The 10000-nt window shown below is 39.9% G+C and overlaps 1 long non-coding RNA gene across 1 annotated transcript in view; it reads right to left on the bottom strand.

Annotated features, from left to right (window-relative positions):
• Positions 1–3267: 3267 nt before the first annotated feature.
• The window catches only part of LOC136849528 (uncharacterized), a 14540-nt gene continuing 7807 nt past the window's right edge, over positions 3268–10000 (bottom strand). Inside the window, exon 4 of the long non-coding RNA XR_010856305.1 lies at positions 3268–3342. This is a non-coding gene — a long non-coding RNA (uncharacterized lncRNA). The remainder of the gene's footprint in view (positions 3343–10000) is intronic.

Raw genomic sequence — 10000 nt, 5'->3', positions numbered from 1 at the left:
ATTATTTCGTGAGCTCTAAAAGAAATTACGAGTTACACTCAGGAAAATTGATTTATCATATGCTGTATCTTAAACTTCCATGAAAGACAAGTAAAAGAAGGGAGCAGGAAATAAAAAAATAATACTCTCAAAATTAGCGATTTCAAGGATATCCATAGCTCGCACTCGGCCATGTTCCAAGAAGCAACACACTGCTAAGACTTCGGAGTCCTTCGTAAATGACAACATCGTTCTTGTTGGGCCAATTGAACCTGCGGCCACTCGACTGTAACATCGTTCTGGGTGGTAGACGTTTAACAGGAGTTTGCTAAGTAATGCTTTTTTCATCAGCAGTGGTGTATTCAATTCCCCCTTAATTTATCGTATCATAATTGGTCCTGTTGTGAAGTTTTTACGAAAAAACCAGTTTATCACGCGACTAGACTACAGCTGGCGCTTGAGATTTCCATCAATGTTTGTTACTTCGTTGGGCAAGTTATAATAAAACCCCGGCCTTCTGCAAGGTAATACTGAAAGTTTACTACTTAGGGATTCAGAGCCGATGAAACACGGTTTTTCAGCAACACCTTTTTACCAAAGCATCGGATAAAGGTGAAAGTTGGCAAGTGTATATTTTATAACCCTACAGAATTTTTACAAGTATTATCTAATACCTGAGTTTAATAGTTCTGGTACTTATCAGAGTAGAACTGTGTTTCCTATGCCAGGTAAGGGTTTTGAACACAATAGTGACGTTAACCTATGACGTCATGAGGCTCCGCCCACAGTGAAGAGAAGTTTACATATGGGGAACACGTCTCTTCACTGTGGCGAGAAAGGATTTGTCATCTTCCCCTTGATTGCATTATCATTCTCATTATTATTATTATTATTATTATTATTATTATTATTATTATTATTATTATTATTATTATTATTATGTGGAGGTTTCATCACAACTTCCACAGAAGCTGTTGGGACTAAGTTGTTAGCTTGGAATTCTTTCATGTTCTTGTTATTCATATTGTTTCTCCTTTACAAAATAATTCAATGTATGCAGTTCATCCACATAATGAACCAGTCTATAGCTCATTTGTTAGATCTACATCTATTCAGGGTGGAAATACAAAAAGTCAATCCATTTTATTTTACCTCAGGTTTCGACACTATAGCCTTCTATTTGCAGCTAGTCAGGAGCTGTCACTAGAAGTAGAACTCAAATGAAAAGCAATGACACCTCATTTCCCTCAATTGTTAGAGGCGTAAAGGTCAACGCCATTGTTTTAGTTCAGTTAATGTAACCCGTTGCTATTTTCTTTGTTTTTTTTATTTATATCATACAGCACCCTAAACAACCCTTTATACTCTCTGCAAATAAAAGCTAATGATAGGGGTCAAGATTTTGAGGGTAGGCTATCATTTATCTATTTAATATCAATCAAATGTAAGGCGCTTTATATTGATATGCATGGAAAGGACAATATATTGAAATCAGTTTGACTGAGGAACATATTGTTATAATCATTGTGTTTTAATAAATATGTTTTAGATGTACAAATAAAACGTCTAACACTATACATAATTTATTTACAAAATGTCTTCATCGGCACTCTCGAGGAAGAGGTCATCATCCCCGTCCTCATCGTCGGTAGCGATGATGTCAGTGATGACTGGTTCCATGCTCTCATGGATATTGTCAGAATTCCAGTACTCCTCCTCAGAATGACGGGGTTGTCTCAAGGCTGAGATAAAGAGAAGGTCTGCTCACTTCCCTCAAAATGTCCCCATGTAGGCAGGGCTTTGTCTACCTCCTTATTGCGTTAGCAGGTGAACTGCCGTAAAGAAAACGAAAATAGGGTCCTTGAGCAGGTATCTCTAAGATACGCCATCGCCTACGTAGTTACCCAGGTGGGAGGCAACTCCACCCAACTGGGTAGACGGATTGTCTGTGGTGGCCAAGTAACTATCACCAGCTATAGAAATGATTACCTATAGTAAATCTTGACACGGATCTTCAAGCTTGTATACAAAACTGCAAGCCGTAGCACAAATGCAGTCTTGCAACCACTGGGATAACTCCATATCCTGCTGGCAATTATTGAATTTGTTGAAGCCTAGACTGTGTAAGCGTTAGTGAATTACTGCTTACCTGGTGGATGGGTGGAGCCTCTTGACGTCATATGTTTACATCACGAATGGTTTTAGGATCCTTGTCTGTGATTTTCTCGGTTCTGGCATCGGCGACTTCAATTTACTCTATAAATATCAAAACTATCGAACTTAGGTACTAAATGATACTTGCAAAAATAGGTAGGGTTATAAAATATACGCTTGCCAACTTTCACCTTCATCCGATGCTTTGATAAAATGGTGTTGCCGAAAAACCGTGCTTCCTCGGCTCTGAATTCCTTAGTACATTATTGCTAATACTGTATATTTGCTCTGGGGATTTTCTAATCTTGCTGCGTGTTTAGTCTCGTACAACTCTTTGACAGTCATTATAACTATTTCTGTTGACGTTTACCCACAACCAGACGTGAGTAAACGCCCAAAATTTACAAGATTTAGAGTAAGTTACGCACAGCTCTAAAGCTTTGGCACTTCCAGGATGTTTTTGGTACGAGTTTGACTCTGAGTTCCTGTTCTAACGGTAATGCTTCACACCTGATAAAGTTGCTCTCTTTAGCAACAGGTATGTAGGAGTTATTTTTTTCACCAAGTTTAGTTTTAAGTCATTTTTTGCCATAAATTATCTTTTTTTAATTTGTCATAAATTTACTGCTTTAATTTTTGTAATAAATTTATTCTTTTAATTTGTCATAAATTTACTAAAATTTTTGTAATAAATTTACTTTTTAAATTTTTTAATGATTTTACTTTTTTAATTTTGAAGACTTAAGGAGTAACATCAAGAGGTGTTCAGTTAAATTATTCTGTACAAAATTTCAGGGTCTAGCACAATGCAAGGGGAAAAGGAAAATGAAATGAGATAAGAGTATTAGATAAATGATCGAATACTCTCCACCGCACAGTACCTTTATTCCTTAAGCGAAGCTCCTTGGTTGCAGAATAAAATGGCTCTTAGGCAAATGGGACCTTCTGCACACGGCACTTCAGTTAGCGCTTGGATGGTAAGGTAAACGGCCAGAAAAAAAGAGATCCCGATAGCGTGTTTCTGGGTCCGTCCTCTGTCTTCTTCTGTTTGCTGACATTGGTGTCAGCTTTTACTAAACTTCGCTTTCGTGCTGGCTCTCACAGCCTTAAGCAGTTCAGGCGTCCTGGGCGTCAGCCTGGCTGAGGAGGGCGCTTCCTGTCTAGTCCCTGCTTCGGACATTTTCATGTTTCAGCCTGGGAACACAGATCCTGTGTGGGGAGAAGAGGGATCGGCTGAAGAACAAGTGTCTTAGGAAACCAGACTAAGTTAAGCGCTTTGAAGAGGCTTAGTGAAGTACTAACCCTGATTCATTTCATTGGCAAAATTTAGTTTACAGGGAACCACTCATTAAATGCTCCCTGTTACTCTGTGTTGTTTCCCTACAATTAAGCACAGAGGGCAGCAAAAAAAAATATAATAATATATAATATATATATATATATATATATATATATATATATATATATATATATATATATATATATATATATATATATATATATATATATATATATATATATATATATATATATATATATATATATATATATATATATATATATATATATATATATATATATATATATATATATATATATATATATATATATATATATATATATATATATATATATATATATATATATATATATATATATATATATATATATATATATATATATATATATATATATATATATATATATATATATATATATATATATATATATATATATATATGTGTGTGTGTGTGTGTGTGTGTGTGTGTGTGTGTGTTTGTATGTATATATATATACTGTATGTATATATAAAGAAATATATATATATATATATATATATATATATATATATATATATATATATATATATATATATATATATATATATATTAATTTTTTATATATGCATTAGTAGAATTACTAAAAGGACCTCATTCAAACTGGACAGTATCTAATGGAGTATTTATTCAGAAAAAGTTACAAGCTTTCTTGGACAAACTGTCCACATTATCAAGTATCCGTAAATGAGCGGACGCGTAGTCCAGCAGTATTTATATCTGTGTGCTGGGTACTTTTAATCCTATAATCGCCTAGCTCCTCCTGTGTGACCACCACCCCCTCGTGATCTTGGTCTTTCTCTGCTCCCTTCTTCTTCCAGGTGTCTTTTCCATGCGTTCTCTTGCGTTTTTCCTTCATTTCCTTGCTACTGTGGAGTATACGATTTTTCTAGATATGCTGTCTTCAAAGCCGTTTCTGGTGTTCCCTGCCATTGTGTTGTTGGTGCAAGTTATGAAGGCGTTCTCTACAACCAGTCTGGCAGATTTGTTGGTGTTCCTCTACAGAAAACTCATATTTTCCCAGTCTATTTTATGATCATTTTCCCAACAGTGTTTGGCAACTGCTGACGTCTGATTATAATGCCTTATGTTCAGCAGATGTTGTTTGCTTCGCTCTTTACATGATTTGCCAGTTTCACCATAGTACCCTTCTTCACAGTCTAGATATGCTGCCATATATATCCCCCCTCTAATCCCTTCCCTCTCTACCGACTTTTTGTTTCTAACTATTTTATTCCTAATGGTGTTTTTGTGTCTGCCTATCAATTTGAAATTATCTAGCTTTCTGTTGATGGGTGCAATAGAGTTGTTGTTCGGGACTGTAATTATTTTCTTCCCTACCAAATGTTCTTTTTCTAACCTTTCCCCTCCCCAAAATAGTTTTTCCTTGCTTTGATGTGTGCCCACTCTCACCAATACTTAGGGTAGCCTACTCTCCATAAACTCTCCCTCAGGTAATCCAGCTTTGTCTAAAAATTTGGGACTGAAAATCCTATAAGCCCTGATGGCCAACCCTGTCATTACTCCTATTTTTATTTCTTTCCTATGACTGGAGAACCCATGTATGTATGAATTGGTATGTGTCTTCTTCCTATATACCTTGAATTTTAAATTTTCCCCTTCCCTCTTAACCAGGACATCCAAGAAAGGAATTTCTCCCTCCTTCTCTTCTTCTGTTGTGAACCATTCCTCGCGAACTAATACTCACATTTTGTGCCTTTGCATATCTGGAGGTATATCTCAGTGTGTCATATCTCCATTCTTCAGAACCCATAACCTCTGCACCATGGCTGATACCATCCATGTGCGTGTTATCCATTGTTCATTGAACAATCCACTAGTTCTTCAGAACCACATTGCACATCAGTGCCAGTGCCATCCTTATCCTCGGGGCATTTCCATTCCAAGTGTCACCATTCCTAAGGGACACTTCCATTCTAGTGTAGCTTATCAAGATACACTACCATTTAGAGTAGCTTCAGAGGTGCTTTCCATTTTACAAGTGTAGCCTAGATCGGCCCACTTCCTTATTTTGCATTACCTCTGACCAGTTCAGAGTGCCATTCCATTCTTCAACACAACTGCTTGCTTGGTCATCTAAAATTTTGAACATTCTGGGGAAGTTAGCCCCCTCTCTATGCATCAGCAAATATGTCTGCTGAGAAGCACAAAGCCTTCACTGAGGTAGGGAAAAGTATGGCATTAAAGGGAAAACAGCTGACCCAATGGGTTCAGGAGCATGTAGCTGCAGCTAAGAAGCCAGAGAAGAAGAAAGAGAATATGAAGAGAATCAGGCCGAGAAACTACGACATCATGAAGAAAAGGAGAAGGAAAAGAATCATCAGTATCAACTAGCCTTGGCACAAGAGAAAGAAAAGGAGCGCCAAGAGAAAGAAGAGCAGTGACAGCATGAACTGGCCTTGAAGGAGAAGGAAGCTGAAATTGAATAAACCAAGCAAGCCAGGGCCTTGGCACTGACCCAACACCAAGCTGATCATCCACCCCAGGCCTCCACTCCTTCCATTATCTCAAATATCAGCCACCTCATGCCCCGCTGGAATGACACAGAGCCAGAGGCATGGATGGACCATGTGGAAACACCCTTCTCTGAGTAAGATCCGTCTGATCTGACACTGAGAAGGCCATGATTCTTGTACAACACATGGCTGGAAAGGGTCAGGATGTCCTAAATTCCTTGGAAAATGGTGACAAGGGTAACCTTGAGGTGGCCAGGAAGGCAGTAGCAATGGCATATGAGATTATGCCTGAGTGTTTGAAACAAAGATGGCAAAATTTTCCCAAGGAAGTTGGCCAAACCTGGTCCGACTGGTCCTATAAAAAGACTCATACTTGTGGTGGTGGATTGACACCTTGGAGTGCAAGAAGTTCAAAGACTTGCTGAATAGACTCCAGCTTGAGGACTTCCTAGGACCATTATGCACCATCCTCTTGGCCCTACACATTAGTGAGAAACAGCCAAGACTTCAGTGACAGCTGCTGCACAGACGATGCATACGAGACATACCACCAATCTTCCAGTAACTCACACAGACTCATAGATCCACCTGACCCCACTGCCTTGGCAGTGCGACCAAGAAACAGACCATCTTCATTCCGACCTGTATGTGCTTATTGTCAGAAAATAGGGCATATAGAAGCTCAGGCCTTGTTTGCCATCCACCAAGCCCTGTCAGAGACCCTAGGTTACAGCCCCTTCGAATTGCTTTATGTACACTCCACTGGGGGCCTCTAGACACTCTAGGAGTCTTTGGCTGATACTGAGAAGGGTGCCTGGGTGAAAGAGCTGCCAGTTATCCAGGAGAAACTCAAGGCAGCCTGGGCCATGGCTCAAACCTCCGAGGAAGTCATGCAAGAGAGGATCTAGATGTGCCTGGATAAGGAGGCAAAGACCAGTAACTTCAAAATAGGGGATCAAGTGCTAATGCTTTGCATCAGAGCCACATGACCCCCTCGAAACCCACTTCAGGGTCCCCATAAGATCCTAGGGAAGAAAGGGAGCCTTAATTGCCTGGTGAACTGTGGGAGGCGACGGGCAAAGTGGCTCCATGTTAATCTCCTGAAGCCTTACCAACAGTGGAAAAAACTGGTGGAGCCTCATGAACCCGACCAACTGCCTGGAATAATGGTGGGAACCACTGAAAGGGTTTAGCTCACCAAAACTAACTCAGAGGTACTGGCTAACCTCGACTATATCACCCAGGGATTAGACAACAACAGGTGGAGAGACTTCCACCACCTACTAAACCAACATCCTTAAGTTGTCCAAGAGCATCTAGGATGTACCATAGTCTTGGAACATTCCATCCAGGTAGAGGATTTCACCAGACCAATTGCCCAGGGCTACTACAAGGTGAACCCCAGTTGGCCAAAGGATCCAGGCCTAAGTCCAGCTCCAACTAGAGCTAGGCCTTACTGAAAACAGCCAAAGCCCTTGCTCCTCGCCAGTAGTCCTGGTGCCAAAGGAAGGTTGCAGGGACCGGCTCTGCTTTGACTTCAGAGAAGGGTTACTGGCAGGTGCTGCTGTCTGAGGAGTCAACCCTCTGACCACCTTCACTGCCCCACTTGGCCATTATCAGTGCAAAGTAATACCCTTTGGGCTGAGGAATGCCCCTAGCTGCTTCAAGTAGCTAATGTACAAGGTATTGGCCATGATAGCAAATTGTGTGGTATACTTAGATGACATCGTAGTCTATGCAAACAGCTTGGAGGAGCACATCTGAATATTGGCTCAAATGCTAAAGGCACTCCAACAGACCAACCTGATGGTCAACCTCAAAACATTTCAAGGCATACCATGCCGATCGCCAGTACCCTCGCTCTGACTTTTGAGAATGCTTGTTAGTAGGATCCAAGATGTTAAATGCTGATTTTGTCAGCTCTGAATTTTGCAAAATACTCCTGTCAGGGGTCCAAATTAGTAGGGGTCCTGACAGACCACAACCCCTTGACCTATCTTACTAATTTCTAAAACTAGAACAAACGGCTTATGAGATTGTGCTTAGATCTCCAGGATTACAACTGAAAGATAGAACACATCAAAGGCACAGACAACAAAATAGCTGATGTGCACTCCCTGCACTAAGACCTTAGCCTGTGCCATGTAAACACTATTCGTAACTTTGTAGACTAAGTCATTCCATTTGTGTTTTTAGCCTTAGCAGAGCCACTGAGTTCTCATGGCACTCATGTCCTGTATATAACAGTGCCTTACCTTGATAGAGTGATCCTGGCACTTTGCCCAGAGAAGGATGCCTGGCTTGCCTCCTTAGCCTGTGGCCTAACCAAGGCATTGCAATTTGCATTGAATAGATTTATTTGTAATTAGCTCAGACTGTTTTCCAGCTACACAGCTGATGACAGGTCTAGCTCCATCTACAGGTTGCTGTATTCAGTTTAAATTATTTCTTTATCATCCTGCTTGTTAAAATATTTTGTCTCTGTAATACCATGTTCTGATAAACTTAATATCTTCCTTGGAATTATAAATACCACCTGCATTTTAGCTAGTTATCATTTTGATGGTGATGCAGTAGCTTAGTTCTGTGTGGAATTCAGTTAGTTACCCTGCGACCATAAGTCAACAGTATTGCTAGGTCATTATAAGAAATTTATCCCACAGACAGTACATTTAAATAAAAGCAGACACCTAGAGTGTAGCATTAGGAATTTTACATTTAAGCATGCCCTCGAGCCTACCTCTCCTCCAGAAATGAATGTAGAGTGTCCATGGCATTCATATTCCCATATGTAACTCTAGTTGTAAAGGCAAGGTTTTAGGAGGGAAGTCATTAATTTAGATGGCAGTGACCCTCTCATACAGACCTTCCAACCCAAAAGGGGGAGCTGTAATGTTCATTTGGGCCGCTCTATCTTATAATCAATCTTATAATCAATTTCATAGAGCCCCTTTCACTAGGCCCCTTAAAAGCTGGAGTGAGAAGGTAGCTGTGCCACTCCCAGCTGGACAAGAAATTCCATTGCTTTTGTGTCTATTGTCTGCGACCCTCCCAGGCACTCCCATAAAAATTCTTGCCTTTGTTACTTCTTCCTGTGTCTTCAATCCATTTTTCTGGCTGGTTCCCTTCTTTCCAGATAGTGCTGGCATGAACTGGAAAAAACTGGCATAAAACCAGTTTACAGTGACTGGAGAAGGTCAAGGCTGGCTGGGAGATGACAGACAGCCCAGACATTCCCAGAGAGAGCTAACGAGTGGAAACACCTTGTCCAGAGCCGAGAGGCATCCTTCTCACTTTGGCACAGACACTCCCTTGTGTATCCAGGCACATTACTCCATACCTACTGCAGTAGAAGAATCCCGTACAACTGGAAGTCATCCTTGCTTCATGCTACAAGGCCTAAAATAAGTCAAGCAGATATGTGTCTTATAGGAGGGTTCTGGCCAGCCTATATTTTTCTGTAATTCTTTTGACTTTATTGCTGAAATTCCTTGTCTTGTAATTTCTGACATCTTGCCATTTTACTGATTTATGCCTTTGTGTTTAAATTCCTTAAGCATTTATTTATAAATTAAAATCTCTCCTTAAGGCTACAGCCTTATAGAAAATTAATTAGTGAGGCTGTTCATAACCGACACTTGAAGTGACTGTGTATCATTTTCTCTCAATTGCAGAGAGGAGTTCAGTCTTGCATACAGCATATTTCACTGTTTCCAAATAAAGAGCACTGTCCTACATGAAGAGTCCTACAATTATTTGTGGAAGTTAATTAATTATTGACATACTGTGCTATTAACCCTTAGTGGACGGATTGAGCTTCAGTGTGAAGTAAAACAGGTTTGGGGAGGTGGACAGATTGAGCTTGAGTGTGAAGCAGAATTACTCACCACTGTTATGGTAATAATGATTCGAAACAAGGTGCCAATACTTCTATATGCTATAAATTCACTAATGGCAACTTTTATACAGACGTGAGAGTTCGGCCAGTATCAGTAATGCTTGTGACTTCAAGGTGGAAGGTACTGCATCTCTCTCTCTCACATGATTCTTTTT

This window comes from Macrobrachium rosenbergii, chromosome 2, assembly GCF_040412425.1.
Source record: "Macrobrachium rosenbergii isolate ZJJX-2024 chromosome 2, ASM4041242v1, whole genome shotgun sequence".
Lineage (NCBI taxonomy): Eukaryota > Metazoa > Arthropoda > Malacostraca > Decapoda > Palaemonidae > Macrobrachium > Macrobrachium rosenbergii.
Note: the sequence above shows the minus strand (reverse complement) of the source record. Positions and strands in the feature narration are given on the sequence as shown.